General features: G+C 41.8%; 1 long non-coding RNA gene across 1 annotated transcript in view; it reads right to left on the bottom strand.

Moving 5' to 3' along the window:
* Positions 1–6,604: 6,604 nt before the first annotated feature.
* LOC117252408 (uncharacterized) overlaps positions 6,605–23,050 on the bottom strand; it is a 36,747-nt gene continuing 20,301 nt past the window's right edge. The window contains exon 2 of the long non-coding RNA XR_004501316.2: positions 6,605–7,261. This is a non-coding gene — a long non-coding RNA (uncharacterized LOC117252408). The remainder of the gene's footprint in view (positions 7,262–23,050) is intronic.

Below are 23,050 nucleotides of genomic sequence, written 5' to 3'. Positions count from 1 at the left end.
TTTGTTTTTAAACTGAGCTCATATGATGAGTTTGATCCATCAACATCTTCAGAATTCTGATAGATTTTACTTTAGAAACCCTTAAACGCAGCCTCTTACAGCTCCATGCATGTAGGAGTCCGATTCCAGACTGTCCCTCTTCTTGAAATCTATTTCCAGTGGTCACTAAGGCTTGTTTAAGCTAGTATTGGCAATGAATTACATCAGACTTATCCAGGAAAAGCCTCTGGAGTTACTCTGCATGACTGGATACATGTTGTTAGGTTAAAGTTTTATTATTTGCAGGGCCTGGACATTAAGAGTCATGCAACCATCTATATTCCAGTCTATCACAGCCCATTATAAGGCCCATTATAAGGCTTATTTCCCACAGTGACAGGTTGTAGAGAAGCTACATTTATGTCACATAATATCATTGAATCTGGAGATGTTCGTGGAGGCTAATGTGTGACCTCATATTAGCTTAAAATCACTGTGTGTTTTTAAAGGTTTGGGGAAAACTGCCATACTTGTGCCCGATGTTTGTCTTTTGATCAAAACTTTAAAATATGTGTGTTCAAACAAAATTGCCTGCTTAACTAAAATGTTGAAATTCCATTGCCACGGACCACAAAAGTGTCTGAAATAGTCTTAAAATGTCGCAGCAAGGACTGGTGCGTCTCTGTTGGTCGGGGGAGGAAGGACGGAAGGGCAGCCTTTCCAGAATGGCTGTCAGCTAAACAGGGTCAGAACGTGGACAACCCGAAGAAGAGCTGTACCTGCAGAGGAGGAAGAGAAGACGTTAAACTCATGGGAGACATCTCATTGACTTGAAGCTGATATATTTAAATGTTTAATCTGCGTCGTAACCTCCCCGGTTTTTTAACTGAGCCATTTTAGAAGCTACGAGTGAATTTTAAGCTCCTTTTTCGGAGCGGCAGAGATGATTTAAAGGGAGGACAGCACTGAGGGTTCAGTTGAGGTATGTGCTTGTGTCTGTGTGTCTCCTCTGCATGTGTAGGATCTCTGCTGTTAGGTCAGCTGTAATCTGAAAGGGCATTGTGATCAAGAGGAGATGATGTCAACTAATGTTGATAAGCTACGACCTTTATGTTCTGCTTTTCTTCTTTTTTTTTCAACTTATACCCATCCATTGCTTTTAAACTCGTTTGAGAACAATCGTTTTGTTTCGTATTCTTTTTCTCATGGATCAAATTGTGAATTTGTACGAGTTTTCACTTTTAAAAATGGTGCCAAGTGAGTGTGTTCCCCTGTCCCAGTGGCTAAAGATTTGGTGTCTGCAAGTGTTCGAAACTGTAACTGGACTACAACTCTGCGGCCTTCTGTTTTCTGTAGATCCATCTTGATAAAGAGGGAATCAAAAGCCGTTGTTCACAGCAACACAATGGTATTAACAGTGTCTTTGCATACTGCAGTTTTCTGGTGGGTAAATGTACGCACAAACAGTCATTGGGCCCTAACGTGATTGTTCAGTCCATTCAGGAATGTAGGGTACATGGTGCCAGATTACTACAGGTCTCTGGCATTTCATTTTGTCATTATTACACCACAGAGTTCTAATCTCTGAACTCCAGCTCTGTGAGTTTTGTACAGGACACATTTTACAAACTCAAGCAGCACCATATCACATTTTTTAGCTCCAGATGTCGAAAGTCTTAGCTTCAGTTTTGTGTGTGTGAACTATGGGGGAATATGCACATAATGAATGTATCAATCCTGCCTAATTTGTAGATTGTTTTCAGGAAAATGATTTGTATGGTGAGTTGAATTAATACGCCCCTCTCCCCCCACTCCCCCGCACTTCCTCAAGTCTTTACTACCATCTGTTAAATCTACCTTTCAAACTAATCCTAATTTGTCGTAACGACTGTTTTAATCGATTGATTTATCTTTGTTTTTGTATTTATTACACATGCCGAGGCCTGTAAACATTTCTGATTTTAACAGCGCACACTTTATTTTGTTATTGGAGTCCACAATGGCTTAATTGAATCATTTTTGAAACCGTGTTTGACAAATCAGTTGCAGATTAACCTTTTTTTTTTTTTTTAATGGTCTGGTCTGTTAAAAAGTAGCTGGGATACTTTCAGAATTCAGTGGCCTGATGAGGCGATGTTTCTTCTGTTAGTTACCACTGAAAGTGTTTATTGTCCATTGTTGGGTTCATGAAGTAAATTACACACATTGTTCTTTCATGTATTTATTTCTGCTTTAGATTCTTAAATAAATTATGTTCTTTACTATGTCCTTTTTTATTTTATCTCAATGCTCTACCGGCTTCATGTATGGCTGTTGTATCACGACAGCGAGACAAAGCTTTAGATGTGTTTGGCACTTTGTACTTGTGAACTCCTGGTAAATTCAAAGCAAGCATCTATAAGCATTTGTTTTTAAGTGTTGAAAGAACAGTTCATAATTGGGTCAGCTTCCAGTCCTAAGAGGTAGAAATCTCATTTGGATTTATTGGTCACAGTCATTAAATGCTGCAGAGAAGTTTGGATATTTAATATATCCATATTCACTTTGATGAATGTTCTAAGTGAATAAATTACCAAAATGACAGAAAGTCAGTATTCATTGAAGTTTGATGATACTCTGGCCCGTACAAGAAAAGATGCCTCACCAAAGAGACACAATTGTAAAATAGTTAACTGTCTTTCTTGTTAAATTTCGTTCTCTCTTTTCCTCCAAATGATGCCAACGGGAGTAAAAGTCCTTTAAATGTGTTTGAGAACAAGAAGCTAATTATTTGGCATGTTACATGTTCACTTGTTTTAGCTCGTGCTGTGCTTTCAAAAAAAAAAAAATCTAACAACTAACACTTTCTTTTTTTTACAGAAGTGAAGGAGGTGATTTTTTTACAGAGTCAGAATGTAGAAAACTGTTCAATAACTTGAATAAAGTGGTATTGTTTTATAGATCTTTTTTGGCTTTTGCTGCAGAGCTGCGTTTTGTGGTATGGCCTTGAATTCATGCTTGAATGTGCTTGAAGGTAACGATGATATGTCCAACTCACACATCATCCTTAGCGATTTATTCAGTGTTCGTAGACTACAAGCACATGAGGTCCTCTTTCAGACTCAAAAAGCTTTTCTCTGTGTTTACTCCTTTTTTGGGTCTCCAAGGTCTCAGGCAAGATTTAAAATAGTGTCTTTATACTGGACGTTGACGGTCTTTGAATGACGGTGCTCGATAATTGTGTTTCAGCATCAGTCCACTTATTAAATATGTCCTCGCGCAAACTGGCATTGATTTAGGCAGTCAATGGCCATCGATTTGCTTTTCTTACTTTGGCTTCTCCATTCTTGTGGGAAAGGTCAGTGGAGTAGATAGAGGGATGAAACGCTCCCAAACTCCTCTTAATGCACGCCATTCTCAGGGAATAACATCAGGCCAGTTAATACAGGCCTCGAGTGCCATTGTCCAGATGAGCGGGAAAACTGGGCCAATGCATTCATTCATAGGTAGACAGATCAATAAGACAGCTTCCAAAACAAACCAGTGGAGAGGTTCCTTTATTCCTCTTGAGTGGGGCCTATTCACCAAGGTCCCTTCTCTGTAGAGTGGTGTGGAGCTCCGCTTCAGCAAAGGGGTCCCCCACCCTTCCATCCCCAGCACGGCCAGAAGAACTGAGAAGCTTCTGGAGGGGTGACGCTACAATAGTGGGCTTTCTGTGTGACAGAGTGGTGATCCCACCCTCATGTTGATTGTGAGAAGCAGCAGCCATGCTTCATGGCTGACCTGACCTAGTGTCGTGAATGGCCCAAAAGAGAACACTTTACATTGCTTGAACTCCTCTGACCTGTTTTTACATTACTTCCAAGTTATGACAAAGATAAGAAAAACAGAAAGGGTCCCCTGCTGAAGAGAGTGCCTGTTACGGATTGGTGGACGGACATTAGCATTTAGCAATCATCTTACACTCAATACATGCAATTATCATCTTTTCAGCACCGTGACAACAGAGGTTTATTTCACGCAAATTGTTTATAAATTCCACAAAACATTTTAAAAAAGAGAGAAATGCAATAACACAAGTAGAAATGAAACAAGAATTTTAGTTATTGACAGGCAGTAAATTCAGGAGGAATTCACAATGTGTTGCGTCATGCTCAGAGAAATCAAGACACACTAAAATTGTTTTGCAATATGGCATTGAGAAGACTGTGTAATAATGAACAAAAAAAGAATTATATACAGTAGAGTATACAAGCTGAGATTTTTTAAAATCATGTTACACAATTAAAAGGGGTCAAGTGTGTCACCCAGTGTGATATAAATCTGGATTTCTTGTTCAGCTGACATACATATAACATAATACACAGAAAGCAAAGATACACAGACAATGTAGCATTGTGGAGGACCCATTTTAATTTGACTTTAGTCCCTGTTATCCCACTAAAACACGCGCAATGGTTCTGACCCGTTCGTCATTCTCATCCACGTGGGGAAATATTGCTCATCTCCAAAGCCGTCTGTGTATTATGACCTAATTGAGTTAAACGTGCACCAGTTATCAGTGCAAAGCAGGGAGGAAAAAAGAAACAGAGATCCTCGCCAAGCAAAGTACATTTAAATCTCGTCATGGTTAAAATTTGAGGTCCACCGCCTCGTGCTGGAAATATGAAATGGCTGACTGCCCTCGTGGTAATCACCACTGCTCTTACATTAATTCATCTCCAGATGAACATTGTTCCTTTGGGGTTTCCGTGCTTCATCAGCAGCCCTCTGATAGACACTATACCACATATTGCTACTGTATAGCTCCTTAAAGAGTGTGTGTGTGTGTGTGTGTGTGTGTGTGTGTGTGTGTGCGTGTGTGTGTGTGTGTTTAAGACATAAATGAATTGCTTCTCTTTGCTGCTTTATGTAAACCAACAGTGACATTTCCTCTGTTTTTTAAATTCAATACAGATTATATTTATCTTTAATATTCCTAATAAATCATGGGCTTTTTTAATATTGTGAATTAAACTGAAATGCACTGTGATGAGAGTGCATCACACTGCATGCAGAAACACAGGCCTGTCCACCCACTGTGTTAAATCAGCCTTCTGTTTTTTTTAAACAGGGAGCCATCATATACATTAGCACCAATGATCTCATATTATGTCATTAAGATGTGTTTAACTTTAGCTTTATTCTCCTCAAGAGAGGAATATTCACCCAGCAAGGCAAGTGGACTTCATGTTCAGTGTCTTTTCTACGTAATCTGTGATTTACTAGAAAAACTGTGCTTAACTCTTCAACAAATTAATGGTACGTTCCAAATTAATTAGCCGAGGCAGCACACCACAGCTTAATGTCTTTCATGGTGGAAAGGCAGGACATTAAGCTCACAGAAACCTAATAGATTTTTTAAGGAATCAACATGAATGAATAAATTAATTCTCCTCTCTCTATATATACATATTTAAATATATATATATATTTTTAAACTCTTGCCGTGCCTTATTTCTCCTGATGAAAACCCTACTGTAGATGCCTCCTTCACAATAACAACCAACAGAGTGGACTGCCCCCTAGTGCCGCCAGCTGAGTGTGACAGTGCATGGAGGGGGGAGGGGGGAGAGCCTGCTTGCTTTGAGCATTAGCAGAATGCCAGCTTTTCAGTGCCATCCAATCAGGGAGCACCTTGGTAACGCGTTCATACATCCAGTGGAACTAGGTGGCGAATGCAAATGCTCCAAGATCAAGGTTTCTCCTTGGCAATGGTGCAGCACTTGTTTCTTGCCTTTCATGTCCGAATGATGATGGTGATAATAAGAGGGGAGGACAGGCCTCAGATTGAGCCAAAGGGGGAACGAGCATCGATGAGATCTTTGATATGGAATGCTGCATCATATGATATTAGTGTCATTCATGGGGCCGTTTGATTGACAGTTTATTAGAAAAATTGTGAGAAATGCACCATTGTCCTCATCCATTTTTCATGTTTGAATTGCTGACACTTTGATGCACTTTGGTGAATGTGGTGCTCAAACTAGGACAAAGGAGCTGCAGCCTACATCACGTCTTCAGCGTGGGGTTTCTCTCCTCTCTGTTCCAAAGACAGAATTAATACAGTAACAAACATATTTTTATAATTGCTTCCTTTGTGGTTCTACGCTCTAGCAAGTGCACCTATGTAAACACACACATATCCACACGGGTACACACACTCACACACACACTCTCTCTCACACACAACTGAAACCTGCATCATTTTGCTTCAGGGATCCTGTTGTTCTGCGTGCCTCAGGTCCAAGTGACTTAATTTTCACTGTTAGATTTTATTAGGCTGATGATGCACATTGCATTCATGGAGCACCTCAACCTCCAGGTCCTCCCACACATTGCTGTAAAGCCGGCCTATGTTCCTAATTAAGACAATGTTACTCCGCGCTGTTTTCAGGAAATGTAAAACTGATTGGAATGAAGGCAGCAAAGTCGGAACATTACTCTGGATAAAGGGAGAAATTTGTGTCAGTTAGCTTGTACCTGAAACACTATGAATGGTTACGGCGTGATTGTTCAGTTCGGATGATATAACACGTGATACTGATTTTGGAACATGAGAGAAAAAAATAGATATTAAAAAATAAAGATATGCAAACACAGAGTATTATATTTGTGTTTCACTGACTTTATTGTGTGTATTAAAGGGGCATTTCAACAATAATCTGACCATATCTTGGTTTTTCTTTGTTCAGGTTAGCTGTTTACATTGAATTTGATTTGGTAAAGAGAAAAAAAAACATTCATGGGTCTATGTATATATCCAAAACTGTATTTTCTTGGAAGCCTCTCAAATAAAATTTAGCAATAATTTGTATATCTTCTAAGAAATAAGTTGAAAAACAAAATAAGCTGTTGTCATATTGTGATAGGAAGCCAAATTCAGGAACTAAACAACCATGAATAATTGCACTCGAGTTAATTTCCATAAAATCAGCAATCTTGTCAAGTCCTTCAACCCAAAATTCAAAACATGACCTTGTTCGGAGAGTTAATTTGCCGTTTAATCCTCCTGTTTGTCTGCGAGAAGGTCACACATTGACACCACGTTGCTTCAAACGACCCCCCTGACCTCTCGCTGCGACCTGCTGGAGCGCATGCCGACCAACCGAGGAGGGCAACAGGTCACCGGAGTCACTTAGAGGAGTCCCGAGGGAGGAAACTGGCCCCTGGACACAAGGGTCCCCCGGCTCCTCTTGGTGCTGAAACACCCACATACTGTAGCTCCAGCCTCTTGTACTATACACTGTCTGCTGGGGGGACACTGAAGTGAAGGTAGAAAGAGAAATAGGTGTTTGTGACTGAGACATGGAATACATATTTATGCTGTATATGCATCAAGAGTGGATGTTTTTGCAAAATCATTTGTGTGTGTGTTTGTCTGCGTGTTTCTTTTCCCCACTTTTTTTTTTTTTTAAAGCCGGCTCCATATACACTCAGGAGACTATGTGAGGAAAAACTGAAAAGCTAACTTTTTTTTCACCCTGCAATATTTCACTCAAGAATATGAAGAAGGAGCAGCTATAGAAAAACGTAGCACACTTTCATCATTATCAATTTTGTTTCTAATGAAAGACGGAGAATTATATATCACTTTTAGCACATTAGGGGGAGAATATAACATAAAAATGCTCAATTCCTTTTGAAGGGATTTCTTTTATTCTTCCTACAAAAAGACTATTATCTGGTAGTGGTGAATGCATATTAAGCAAGAAAAGCAACTATCATTCATCTTCTACAATGCATAGCTGTAAATTATGGCATTATCTCTACTGGCATAGAGGGAAGAGGGAAGAAGGGCCGAGGTGGAGATGAGTGAGGGTGTTGAAAATAAAGAAAAGGGTGTGGAAAAAAGGGACAAACCCACACACACATACACACACACACACCCTTCACACTGAAGTCAATGAGAAAGATTACGCTTGGCCTTATCCAGTAGGGCCTGTCAGATTTATTTCCAACATCAAGGGACTCTCTGCTGTCTCCTCACCCCATCCATCAGTGCCCTGTCTGGGTTTCTGTGTGGTCAGAGCCCTGGATGGAGGCTGGGAGTGGAGAGCTAAAGAAGGCTGGAGGAGGTGTGTGTGTATGTGTATGTGTGTGTGTGTGTGTTGGGAAGGAGGGGGGCACTGAAACAGGAGTGGTTGCCAGGGCACACAGGCCCGTGGCATTCTCCACCGTCTGGCATCCCAGGGTGCAATGGGAGCACTAGTCCTCGGTAAGTCACCAGTGGAGGTGAAAAGCACTGTCACCGAGATGAAAGGGGGCTTCCCCCCACCCTCTGATCTGTGAGAGAAAAATGAAAAAGACAGACGAATATGGGGAGAGCGCGAGAGGGAGAGGGGGAGAGCCAGAGAGAGTTTTAGAGAGTGTAAAATCGCTCTCACTGTATTTCATGTCAATATGTCTCACATTTGAAATCCTTATTATAGATTGGGTGTGGAAAAAAAGGGATGTGCTTTCATTGTTCAGGGACATGTCCCCTCACACACACACACACCAACATACACACACACGCCATTCCCTTCGCCCGGGTGCCTGTGCCACACCACCCACCCCTGTCGTTCTGCACGATGTAACCTAGCAACTATTTAATTAAAATAGCATCAGCAAGGATAGAGGCTTTTTTCCCTCCCTTACAAGGATTTCCTCCAATCTCAGAGCTTTTCAGCACACCATGAATCAAAACTGACGCTATGTATGCCACTGTATTGTCCCCCCTCACATCCCTGTCTTTGTTTCTACATTTGGTTATTTCCACAAAACCTATGGCATGCATCGTTGACACCTGACTGGCAGACGGTACCTGATGTCATATATCTCCCACAGTGGCACTATATCTATGCTTTAACTGGCCGGAGATTTAATGCAGGACATTATTATGCCACAGAGTTGTACAAGCAAGGCCATCACCTCTCTGTCCTTCAGAGTAGTCTTTCAGGAATAATAGAATACCTCCTCTTCAAGCCCTTCTCCTCCTCCTCCTCGTGCTCTTCTTCTTCTTCCCCCCCGTGCCTCCTTTTTTCTTTGTATGCCAAATCACAGCACCCTCTGTTTCGACCTAAAAAGAGCCGCCTCTTACCATGCTCTACATGTGTGCCAAGCTCGGGCAATGCGGAGCAATTAGAGGAAATGTGAAGCAGCTCCGCATGTCAGCGTACATCGGACTCACTGTCACTCAAACCACATCCATGACTCCTCTGCTCTGAGAAACAAACAATGGAGCAATATTCTGGTTCAGGGCTGTCAAAACAGAAGGCCCGATCTCTATTTCGTTCTCCTTTTCTCCCTGTCTTTTTTTCTCTCATGCTCTTTCTGCCGCTAATGGATGCCCTGATGTGTCATAGAGCAGTGAAGTTATCTGTCCTTTCTTGATTTTCCGTAATGTATCGTTCTGTATAGTACAGGTGCACCAGAAGGATACACATAACTCTTTTCACTTTCCCTTCAATAGGACTTACCTCTGTCATTACTTAAGAAGCAATGCAGTGAAAGTCATAGTAAATGGCTTTAATGATTATCCCACCAAATGGTTATATTATAGGGTTGACCTCCACTTCAGGTACATTCATGCTTTTTGACCAAAAATGACATTATTCTACCTTTTATGTCCCTCTTTCCCTTTTTCTCACGCACACTATTTCCATTTCTGCAGAACCGCAAAAGCCACTCCAGACACTGCAATTCAAACACAGACATTTAAGACCAGTGAAAGAGGAAAGAGTTAAGAAATGTAAAAAGGATAAAATCACACATGCACTTCTACCTAATAGTCAGTGAGAAAATCACTTTAAACCCAATTTAAGGGGGGTGCTGGCATTGGACCATTTAGTATGATCTCTTCAATAAAATATATCAATGGAGGAAAATCCTCTTAACTTGAGGAATATATTCAGATTTGAGCATGTGTCAAACTGACTTGAACTGAACTGGAGGCCAAACACATTTGGATTTAGCTATATCTTTTAAGTTCTGATTTTCATTTTTTAAATGTTTTCAATGTATACTTTTTTGGTACAACAACTTTAATTATATTGAGGAACTAATAGCAAACAACTGCTCTTTTTTGTACAGAAAACTTGAATAAATCAGCCTTCGGACAGAGATAGAAAAGAAGACAATTATGTTGTCAAAAATGGACTGCACTCATCTGCCTTAGCTGACAAAGTGCTTTACAATTTGCCTCTCATTCACCCATTCACATGCACAGATGGTGATGAAGCTTCCATATAAGATGCTGACCTGCCGATCAGGAGCAACATCAGATTCAATGTCTTGCCCAAGACATGTGGACAGGAGGATTCAAAGATCGAACCATCAACCCTGTGATTATTAGAAGACCCGCTCCACCTCCTAAGCCACAGCTGCCTGCTACATATATGTTAATGCCGTGATAATGTTTTAATCTTCAAGGCCAAATGTAAAATACTTCCTTATTTTCATAAATATATACATGCAGCATGTATCCCCCCAGATTAATTCTGTAATCATCTGAATTCAGCACTGCCTATAGCCCATACAGCCTATGTAAATCTTCGAGAGTGTGTGTTCACACACTGATTTGCATAATGGCACATGATTTTGACAGGCAGGACGAGAGAGAGGGACCCCTTGACATTTTTATAATGGCACTTTACAGGGTGGACAAGGTTGGGGGGTAGGATGGGATATGGGCGGCTGTACTGGTGGAACAAAACATAGGGACCTCCAGTACATGTAGCACTCATAGAGACAGAGAACAGTGTCTTCTGATACCCAGTATGCTGTGTTTTACATGGACGCAACTGCATTTAAAATGATCAAAGCAGAAATGCATAAAGTGTGTTGGCAGTGATAATTGACGGATATTTATATGCATCTAATACTCCACAATTTGAAATAAGAATTTGACTTTGTAGTTGTCTTTGTGCTAGAGATAAAAACTTGAAGAACTAAAACTCTGAGTGGCTGTTTAAAATTGTACTGACTGATGGAAAAAAAGTAGAGCATATTTTATTAGTGTATCTCGTCTGTACTGGGTCACATCCTCTGAGATATCCATGTTGATGCTCTAGAAAATAATTTCAATTCTTCAAAGATGACAATTTCATATATCCAGCCTTGTAGTAATTCTCTCACAGGCCATAACCTCACAGCATTTAACCTAATTTATCTCAGCCCCCATTGTGGAAATAATTTTTTATACATGTCGGCATTTTATAACAAACCTCTACCCATGGATTTTCCTCCTGGGTTAAATCAATCAAATTGAATCTAACAAACATGTCCCTTGTCAATACCGGTGAGATTGATAGAGTCCCAAATCACAGAGTGGGGCATGTACGGCCGACACAGAGGTCTGTGGGAGAGGCCACCAGCAAATTAAAAGGTCACAGACTTTGATGGCATTCCCTTTGCCCTGACACACGCCCCTACGTCTTGTCTGAGTGACACGTGCAACAATGGCGTTTTTTTTTTCATCTTACGCAAACAGCTCAGAACAATGCTGCCGCCTAGAGCCATATGCTGCGCCTATGGCCATCCTCAAGTCCCCCATCTATTTGTCCGTGGGAACGGCGGGTAGACAGAGAGGGTTGTCTGGGGGTGAGGCCCTTAACAGATCTCCAAGGATAATTTTTTGTCATATAGTCTGGGACATGACAGACACAAGAGCACTGACAAACAGCAGTCAACGTGATGCAGCTAGTCGTGAGAAAGTAAATCAGACAGGATTGTTTCCACTGCACAATGATCGAGACGGGGCAGGCTGCAGCTGAGGAAGTCGTTTACATTGTATGCATTCATAAATAATACTAGCAATAGTAAAATTGATTAATTACAGCTCTTGATCAGTTTAATTAATGTTAAAATACGCAGCATAATTCTTTGGGTTTGTCGCCGATGCAGTCTGCAGTAACCCTTTTGTGTTTTTAACTGTATTTTGAAGCTAAAACATTTTATTATAGAGTCACACAATAAAGCGGGGGGCCAACTCAACTTCAGGTAATTCCCAGCAAATTATTCTCACACTCCTCCTCAATGCATCTGCTGTGTTCTGCACTCTTGAGCCCCTGTTTTTAAACCTGGTCGCACATCCGTCTCACTCCATGCCTCAAATCCCTGTCATCCTGACACGCATGCACACACTCACACGTACACAGAGAATTCATTAAAATGCATAAAAAAAACCCTCACCCACACGCACACCCCTGCCGCATGCATTAATTAGCACGCTGGTAACAAGCTAGCCTCTCTATTCACACCCTGAGCCTCTTTCATTAGCATGACAGTGGCTAGCAGCGGCCAGGGGCCCATAGGCTGCAAGGTTCTCTCCTCGGGGCCCCTGATTAAAGGGAGAACCCCTAGGACGCAAAGCTCTCGATTCCTTTCATCATTGCACCCATGCGGCGTCTCTCGGATGATCCCCGGACCGCAAACTGTCAAGTATACCTGTTTCTATGGGCCCGACCCCCTTTCCATCTCTTTGACTCTCTTCTCCATCTCTCCAAACTCCATCCTTCCTCAACTCGCTCTGACCCACTCCAGTGTACTTTCTTCCATCTCAATCTAATTGTCACCTCCTATCTCTCTCCAGACCCTTATGGGCTTTTTTTTCACCATAGCTCCTAATACATGTATGCAAAAGGGGGAGGCCTGGCTGGTGTCGGTCTCCTCTTTGCACATAGATACAGATCACACAGGCATATTATTTCAGGTTCACAATGCCAGCCCCAGGTGACCCAGAGAAGGGTGTTCATGCTATAAAGGCTTATCCTTATTTCTCACACCTATAGAAACCACCTTTCCCCTTCTCAGCGGTAAGAGATCCGGACAGCCTTACACCTGACGTACAGGGTGGCTATCATCTCCAGGCCTCGCCCATCAGGGTCTCCCCCCATCCGGCCTGGATTTCAAGGCAAAACGTCTCATTAGCTGTGGTCCTTGAAAGAAGGGCACTCAATTTCAAATTCAGTTACACATTCCCTTTGAATGGAACTGGGAGGCAAAGGAGGAGAGAGAGGGAGAGGAAGGAGGGAGAAAGAAGGCATGGGAGATGGTCTCAGTCGAAGGCTGAGGCCTTGGACCCAGAGGGAGGGAGAGCGGAGAGGGGAATAAGGTCTGCTGAGGCAGCCATAATTTCACGCCATCATTACCTCTATGGGCTGGAGATTTATGCTAATGCCATTTCAGGGGAGAAGCGCTGGACAAAACGGGTTTAGAGGGTCAAAAGAGAGTTGTGTAGTTGCTTGGCCATGGCACAGGCCTGATTTTGTTTCTTCAGCACTGAACATGCATGTCGGCAACTGGTTTTCAATTTATTCAATTTGTATTGTGGATTATTTTTATTTAATTTCCACACCAGCTCACAGTTGATTAAGGCTTTCAGTATTTTTGCTCGTGTTTGGCATGTTGTATGTACACCTGGTGTGAGTATGCATGGACTTTGTTTAGACACTGGTCGCTCCTCCCATAGGTCTTAATTCCATGAGATGCAGTCCCTTACCTAAGCTGGTTCCTGACATTCATTTGTCACCCCCATGACACTGCATTTCTCAAGCCCATCAAAACATCATCATCATCGCTTCACACCAGTTTCGACTAAGGTGAAAATCAGATTTGGCTCAACTGGGTGATCCTGTCCTATTCCCCTGCAGAGCTGAGAGCTCACGTGGATATCTTGCTAAGCTCCACGGTGGACCAAGATTGCACTGGGTTGAGTGGTGTGAGATTCGTGATCTGGACCCCATGTCATTCTGGGAAAGTGTCCTGGAGTTCAAGAATACTGGTCTGAGAACCTTGTGGCATGGCAGCTACATACAGCACTGTCACTCAATAATGATGGTTGTATGGCAGCGGCTACATGCAGCAGGGGGCGGACTGACTTTCTCCTAACGAGGAACTGTCTCACAGAGAGACAGGTCAGGGGTGTGAGGGCCAGGCAGATATCATAACATAACACATCACACACAGATGAAGAAAATGTTGTCGTCTGCCCCTCCAGCCAGAGCAGAACTAATAATTAGGATTAGCTGATGTTACGGAAAGCAGGCAGGGGGGCTGGCATCCTGCAGGGTTTCATAGTTAATGACCAACATGCAACAGCAGAGAGGTTGCAGTGCAATAACGAGGGAATCGATTGCCGCTGACCTTTCAGTGATTCCTCATTCTGACCTATCGATTATGACACCTATTGATCTGCCTTTCTGCTGTGTTCTGTTGCATTTGTGGACATCAGAGGTGAGCTCAGTGGTGGAGGTTTGCACCGTGGTGAGATAGAAGGGGGTCGATGGATAGTTATCATCAAGACCACCTGTCACTTCTCCAGCCTTCCTCGACAACCTCATCAGAACTCTCAATATACGCCACAGGAGGTCAGGCCACGGTAATAATAAAGCAGTTGAAAGGATAAGGACATGGACAGAAAGGAAATAGGCTATGACAGGTTTCACAGCAAACGGTAAAAGCACCAGTGACAATATCAAGTGAAAGCAATTCCTCCATCTTATTAATTCAGGGGATCGGCAACACCTTGACAGCACTGGGTGATTATATAATATAGATCATGTAAAAGAGTAAAGACATTTCAGCCATACAATCAAACCCAGGTGAGAAACAGTGATGAGTGATACAGGTTTGCTCAGTTCCACAATTTCAGCTTCGAACACATCATGTGCTGTGATATGTTTCTGTGCAGGGATGCTCACAGGTACTTGCTAAAGTTGCCCAAGCAACAGCCATTTGCCCTCTTTGGCTGAGCTGCCCATTTAGAGGAGAACAAAAAGAAGTTTTATTTTTGCTGTTGTGAAAGAGAAATATGTATGACTGTAATATATGAAAATGTGACTCAAAACAATGCCCTGTTAGCCCTATCCTCTGACAGGGTTGTTGCCAACTTGAGGGCTCCAGAGTGGTTTCACCAATGAGATACACTGGGCAAAAAATCTTCATGTATAATTTGGAACAACGCACAGCTCACACTTGCATCATGTCATACAATATCGCCTTCTGTTATGCTATCACACTAACCAATCTTAGGCCTAGTCCACACGGACCCATGTACTTCTGAAACCAAAGGTTTTCAGGCTCCGGTTTCCAAAAAAAATTTGTCCACATGAGTGGTGTGATAAAAAAATATGATATCTACATGAAACCGCAAAACCCGCTACCAAGTGATGTAATACACATGCCAAAACAGTAGGTGGCGATGTAACTTCTAATGGAAAGGCCATTTTAATCAATCAGAAGTCAGAGTCAATACCGGAATAGGGAAGTGCGGAAAATAAAACCAACCTGATCCACAAAAATAGCGCGAAACCACCTTACCTTTCTTTCTTTCTTTTTTTCTTTCTTATTTAACCAACAATGGTGAATCGAGGCAGGAGTGAGTCTTTCGTGTGGACAGATAGCGAGGTAGAATTGCTCCTCAAGGTAACAAATGAATACAAAGTGGATAAAATACAAGAAAATGTGGATTGGGAGTCTGTTCAGGCACCTCTGCTGTTGAATTAGGTCGAGCAGCTGGATATGCCATCCAAAGAGAGCAGATAGCACGCTCACAAATAAAGTTAGCACCAGCATGTTTGTTTGGTCTGCGATTTCACTAGCTATTTACCGTCGCTCTGACGTCAAACAATGGAGACAGGTAATAAAATACTGCCGTTATTCTATCTACACGCAACCGCTGGCACCAGAGTCTTACAAAAACTTCACCCTGGACTCTGGTTTCAAAGAAACACAATTTCGGGGGTCCAAAAGTGCGGTTGCGTGTGGCTAAAAAGCCAAATCGCATAGAATAATACACAGTTTCAGAAGTACACGGGTCCGTGTGGACTAGGCCTTAGCTAGCTTGCTAGCTGGCTAACATGTAGGCAGTAAGCTGTATGCAGGAGAGAGACAGCAGAGAGCTGAGGGAGGCAGCTCAGGAGTGCAGCTTTGCAGAGCTGGATTCAGACCACCAGGTGAATAAAAAAGTCACGCAACCATTTCCTACACAATTCATTTAATGGGAAGTAAGCCTGTTTTCTTATAAGTGTTTTAAAAAAGTTGGAAGTAACTAAAAATGAACATTTCAATCAATTATTAATACACACTATATAATATTGGCGCATAATATAGTTTTCCGTCTTTAGAATAATGTCAGAGAAAGTTCATTTCTGTAGGGGCTAACCCTAAAAGCTCCACTTCAGAAAAGGCTTGCGATGAAGCCAGCCCCTTTTTCCAGGTTAGAGCAACAGCCCCTTCATGTTTGTGTACATCCCTGTTTCTGGGTATTGATCACATTGCAGCAAATTGAACACACAACACTGGTGTTTAGCAGCCTGAACATATGATCCCTTTTTATTTCACATGATTCAGAAATGATAAGAGATGCAAGTAAGGTCAGAGTCTCTCAGAGTAGTGTTCTCATATACTAACATTTATGATGACAGTGCTTGAGTTTACATTTGTTACTTCTGAAAGGTGAAGAAGTGGCAATATCCGACAGCAGAATGCATTTAGGGCAAACCCACTGAGTCTCAGTTATGGAGGATGGGATTATTCCACTGATGCAGCCCCACTTTCTGATTTAGGCCGAAATAACAGGCACATTTTCACTTAACAATCTTGCTTGTATAGCTTTAGTTTTTACCAGAGAATCAGCTTCAACTATTTTAAGCACACAATAAAAGCTTAGATAACTTCCCTTGATGTTTATTTTAAGTGATATGATTTCTGTGCACCTACTGAATAAAGCTATTCATGTCAGACTGTTTCCTTGAATTCATTTGTCAAATGAAATTTGATTGCCTGTCACAGAGCCTGAATTGAGCACTAAGGATGTCTTCACTTGCTTTTCAATCAATGCGCGACATTTGGCTTCACTCTAAGCACATTTTACTTACTATAGATCTTAGCTTTCGCACAACCAAGTGCCAATCAAGATATGGCTATACATTAAGTAGATGATTTGATTTTCAGGCAAGAGAGTGCTCCTCACCTCCAGACACTGATACAAATTTGTGAAAGTGTGCATACTTTAATATAATGGCTGTCAAAAGTCAATTTCTCCCTCTTTACACCGTCTCTCATTGCTGCAAACTGAACTGTGCCGCACAGATGGAGTGTGGAAAGAGTCGCGCACAAATGGTGAAAGCTTGGAGGAAACTGCACCAGGCAGCTGCTGTCTGTTAGCAGTACAGGAGGGTGAGCACTTGTGCCCTACGGCACACTGCAGGGGCTAAAACGTTCCTCCACATCTACGCAGGCAGCTAAGAGACTGGAGGCATACATGGGATTACATCCTGTGCTTATTGCCCTAGGCAGTCACCAGGAGAGGCCCTCACACATACGGTAAAACGGCACACACAACAACATAGTAGCAGCGAGATGCAACCACATGCATGCTCACAAATACACACAGAATGCTGAATTGTGTGCCTACTGTATATTCTGCTTCTCTGAAACTCACGCTAAGATGCATCATGAGGAAATATCCACATTCTGGTTTCTTTTGGTCATTTGTGAAAAACTTAATATCGCTTTCTTTTCCTGAGGCAGTCAGCAGGTTACTCTCACAGGAAGCAATGAGTTTTAAATAGGTTTATCTTTATCTGAGGAACAGTTGACGCAAAGTGCAAACAGTCATTTAAATATTGTTAAATCTAAATGATCACATCAAATTAGGAAGAGTTACTGTATCTGCAATGCAAAGAAAGTATGTTTCCTCTCTGTGTTGCAGAGCTCAAGGTGACATATCTCTCTTCTTTACCATTCAGACAAACAGTTCAGACACACACAAACATATGCACGTATGCCCTCACATACACACACACACACACACACGCACACACACACACCCAGCAGGATCTCCGTGGTGAGCAGATGAAAGTATCTTGCCTGCACTCTTCTTGGCATTGTGCAGTAGGACCCAGGGGGTGTTCTCGACAGTCTGGTACATATACAACACTCCCCAGACAAACACACACTCGCGGAGACACACAGTAATGTGTGTTGCATATTCAAGTACAGAAAAACTCGCTCAGTAAGTACTGAAAGGTCACATAAGGGCAAGAATGCGCTCTAGTTACCAGCTCAGTCTAGAGAGGAAATTCAGTTCTATATTAAGTAAGTAACTGTTCCCAGCAGACCATAAGATTAAAATCTAGCACAAAGTTTAAATTTTTTGGCTGTGATTTCAGGTACAGTTCAATATTGCACATCTTTGAAATCAATCCCCATTCAGGTTTAGGTTAGTTTATGCTCCACCTTACACCCTTTGATGTGTTCTCATCCCTGCTCAAAGAGAGATATAAAAAGAAATGTCAGAAACATTTCTCTTACTCTTTCAACCCTTGTGCCCATTAACAGTTAGTGCTTGGAGTAATTGTGATTTGAATGTAACCCCAAATCTGTTTAATGAGAGCAATGATCCATAGAGGGAGCACAGGTAAAGTGCTTTTAACGAGAGGGCCCTTATTTTACCAGCCGGAGAGGAGCAGAGAGGAGCGGAGCTGCTATTTCACATTCAGCTTCAAAGCAGCGCTTCAAATTGTGCAGACGAGACTTCATTTCCTCTTATCTGCCAGTGTATAGGTCCTCCAGAGTGAGAGTGCACGGAGTGAAAATGTGAGGGAATGGTGGGTGAAGATGTATAGAGCACACAGCACCACAGAGAGACGGGGAGACTCAAATTAGCTGAATATGAGAAGGAGAAATGGAGGAAGTTGTTAGACATTACAGCTACGCGCTCTGGAGTGTTGGCTCTATAGTTATGTCCTCCTCAAGACAGACCTCGAAAGATACTTTACAGTGAGGGAAAGTCCACAGTATTCATTTCACAGGGACTCTGCTTGCACTAGTATTGCACAGACTCAATATCATAACTGCCTTGGCTCAGGGCTCTACTTTATGTTTTTTCAGGCATTCTTAGCACCCCATGTTTTGTGTGTTTATTGGATATTTTGACACGAAAGGTAAAGGAGGTGGTGCTATCATTGAGTTGAAGTAAATGCAAAAGTGAAGTTAAATTTGAAGCAAAAGCGAAAAGGGCATTTATATAATCACCACAACTCCATTGGTCCGTTAGCAATGCACTTTATATTTTCATTAAAAATTTACACATAATGCTTTAAAACACGTATACTGAAACATACACATTTTAACAGTCGGCCATCTGTGCTTATTTGCACTGAATTTTAAATCTGACAAATCTTACGGATGTAGCGTACTGTTATATCTAATACCTGTAATAAATTGTTCAAATATAGTAAAAGGTAATGTAGTGGCATAAAAGTCCCACAATGGGAGATTAGGTTGAGTCATTTTGCCTTTGTGGTCACTTTACCAGGTGATTTTCCCTCATTGAAAAGCTAGTAGGCTACCAATTCGAACATAGTCTTGAAATATACTGCTGAGTGATTAAACTGGTGATTAAAGCGACTGCAGCCGCTGCAACTAAAATCCCAGCCTAAATTCTGAGCGTGGTAGCTGAAGAATAACTCACATTGTGATTTGGCACTCAGTATTGCTCTATGTGATAGAGTGAAATAGCACGCTGTGGGGATGACATATTTTGTAGGCCGATGGAGTCTGGTCTCACTCTGAAATCGTCAAAATGCAGAGCTTGGGCAGTGACTTGCGGTATCAGAAACCAACAAAAAAAGACGTCCTTTAATGTCCATCGACGTTAACCTCATGGCCATAACAACCAGTGAGACCTGTAACTTTCTTTGGGCGTCATGCAAAAATCTTCAGTCACAGACACTAAAAATTCCACACAACTCAACCAAGAAATAAGCAAAGTCTACTGATTTTAATCAAAACAGATAATGCTGCATTAACCCAACCTTTTCCCCTTTGAATAAAAAGCTTGCAACAGAAAATAACAGATAAACACAGCTCAACCAACAGCTGTGCCCTCCTCTATAACATGCAGGGAAAAAGCTTTTAAGGGAATAAGGAGCAAGGCCAGAATGACACAAGCTGGAAGGAAACTGACAACCTTGACCGACTTTAGAGGACCCAGACTGAGTTTACCTTTTTCTGCTGCTGGTGTCAAGGTCATGACACAGTATGGGTTACATGTTCTTTTTTATTTACAGGTTTTTGGTATTTGGTAACTGACCTGTTGGTTTGTCAATGCTCAGTTGTACACTTCATCATCTTCATCATGTTCCAATAGCCACTTGACTACATGCTGTATTAACCATCCAGTCTTGGAACCCATCGACTATCGGTCTGATGATGATTTAGCTGCTGAGGGCAACATCCAATATTTTTGGGAGTCCGGTGTAGCCAGCGGACACCTGGGCAATGGATATTCTGTAACTTGAGACGACCATAGACTGTATAAAACAGTGGTTTTCAAACTTTTTGTGCCCAAGGCCCAAGGCAAGCCAAAATCTCAAAGCACACCAGTATTAAATCTGTGCAAAATAGCCTCTATAACATGTGTTATCACTCTTATCACAACATAAATGTCTGATATCAAATAACAGTTGATGACCAACTATTCCTCATGAAATATTCATCAACAAAATGTTTCAAGAATTCATTTTAACCGTTTTAAAATTACATCAAAGCACCAATAACACAACTATTTAAACGGAAAATAACGTAAGATAATGTGATGTGTCACATACTTATCATTCCCTCACGCAAACTGTGACAAATAGGTTCCCCTTGAAGGTTTTTTTTTAATTAATTGAATTAAATTAAATCATATTTTTAGGTAGAGTTTGCCTCTTTATTAGGAAATAGGTGCACACAACATACTGATACAGTCAATTAAACAATTCATACATAACTTTTTGTATAGGCCCAGTTGAATACTGCAATAATAATGTGTGGTTATCACAAAAGCCCACGGTACACCTGGATTTGCATCACGTCACACCAGTGTGCTGTGGCACTACATTTGAGAACCACTGGTATAAATAATTGATGTAGCTACTATGACATCACCCATTGGTTTGTGGACTGATGTTTCAAAACCTCAAGTTCAGCATTTCAGCTGTTGCCATGTTGTTTCTTTGGAGTCAGAAGTGACCATATCTGGACAAGGGGGTGGAGCTGTTGATGAGTGAGGGGTGGGCCTGACTCACAGCCTGTCACTCAAGCAGCCACGCCCTTAATTATGCACAACTTTAAGCTGTGATAAAATGTAAATAGTGAGTTATATAAAAAAAATCACCCCTACACCTTTGTCTTGGATTTTAGCTTTACTGACCAAACTGTTTTTGTACCAAGCTGCAAACATGTTACTATAAAGTTGGGCATTTTAACACAGGGGTCTATGGGGATTATCTCGCTACAACCAGATTGCTTCACAAGTAACCGGCTAACAAAGCTAATTAAAATGCTATATAATTGTGAGATGAGCACCGATGGGTTCTTAGACTGCATTTTGGCCAATGCCTTCTGCGTCTTTTGCTCTCTTGACAGTTTACCTGCCCACAACCAAAGTACGCTGAAATTTAATTGACCCATACTACTCTTGCCTACAGATGTTGCATTAATGCAGCTAAATGTTTCTAGAGGTCATTGACCACCTAATTAACATAATTATTTAGCACATCAAGGTCAGTTGTCCCCTCAAATGTAGCACAATGTTTGGGTCCAAAGAACAATTCCTGATTATCACCTCTTTTCAGTTTCACAATCAACTCGTTACCTTTAACTGAGAAACAAAGGAAGTTTGGCTATTTTTCTTGCCCCATTGCTAAAGCAATGTTAGAGCCGTAATGGTAGATCTATAATAACACAGTCAGTGAGGATCCTTGGATGGAGGCATAATATAAGTAGGCTAATGTAAACTATGTTTTATGGGCTAGCATGCTATAAGTACGTTAAAGCAAATACACAAATCATCTGTCATTATTGAGCTTTGTCGGTGTGTGTGTTTGAGTCTATGTTTAAGAGAAGGCATGCTCATGTGCTTCAATGTATCTTTGTGCTTCTGACTTTAGAAAAAGGAGCTAAATTGGAGCAATCTAGACACTGAGGTCTACGCTTTAGTAGGCAAGGCACATCAAAAAATATATATTTTGTCAGTAACATCCTTGCCTAAATCTCCTGGTGTTCCATTACCCAGTGATAGAAATCCTAGTGGGGAACTACAGCCAACTTGAATGCCCCCCCTCCCCTCTATACAACAAAGCATCTTGGACTAGAGAAATACTGCTGGAAACCTTTGAGGTTGGATTGAATGAATGAAAAAAAGAGAAAATGTCACCAATTCCATCTTCGAAGATTTCAGATAGAGAGTCTCAATGAAAGTACATCAAAGGGAAATGCAGACCCCACAGTCTTCAAAAGGCACCGTGAGCTGCACATTCAGGGTTATTAAATAGTTGAATATTGACAGGGTTTTTCCTATTTGAGGTGAACGACACCTCAGCTATCTCCACAGATCCAACAGGACCAGGGAGATGGCGAGTACAGCCGAGCGCTCTCCACCTCTCAGCCATTCACAGCAGCCGTAATTGACAGGCGAAACCCTACAACGGCTCCCCCCCCCCACCCCCACCCTTCCTCTCACCTCCTCGCCGCTAACTTTGCCCACTGGACCGAGCTGTTGCTGAGCCAATCAGGGGAGGTTTTGTTTGCTGAACTCCGATACGTCCTTCAGCACTTTGGCCCCATTCATCTCACCAAACAATCCCCCTAAGAATTTAACTGGTGGGCAAACACACAGCACATGGGTAATGACGGGGGCACCTTGGCTGTCTGTGTGAATATTTACCCTGTCATCAAAGGAGGGGCATGCATATAAATCTATGCCTGCACTCCCAAGTTCAGGTTCAGGCTTCGGGAGTGCAGGAGGCGAAGAGAGAAAGACAGCAAGTGAATAGTCCTCAGATCTAACGGCCTATGGAACGTGATGGAGCCTTAAACCTATGGAATATGATAGAAAATTAGCTTGCTTTGTAACTCTGCAGGCACGCAGAGGTTGTTTAAAATGTCAGATCTATGAATAAATACATTTGAAAATAAAATGGCACCCTCCCACGCACCAGGGCTACTCGACAAGAGATGTGTGGAAATGCTGTAGTGCATCCAAAGCACCCGGCACTTCTTCTTTTTTTCAGATCTA

The sequence above is a fragment of the Epinephelus lanceolatus genome, chromosome 9, assembly GCF_041903045.1.
Source record: "Epinephelus lanceolatus isolate andai-2023 chromosome 9, ASM4190304v1, whole genome shotgun sequence".
Classification (NCBI taxonomy): domain Eukaryota; kingdom Metazoa; phylum Chordata; class Actinopteri; order Perciformes; family Serranidae; genus Epinephelus; species Epinephelus lanceolatus.
Note: the sequence above shows the minus strand (reverse complement) of the source record. Positions and strands in the feature narration are given on the sequence as shown.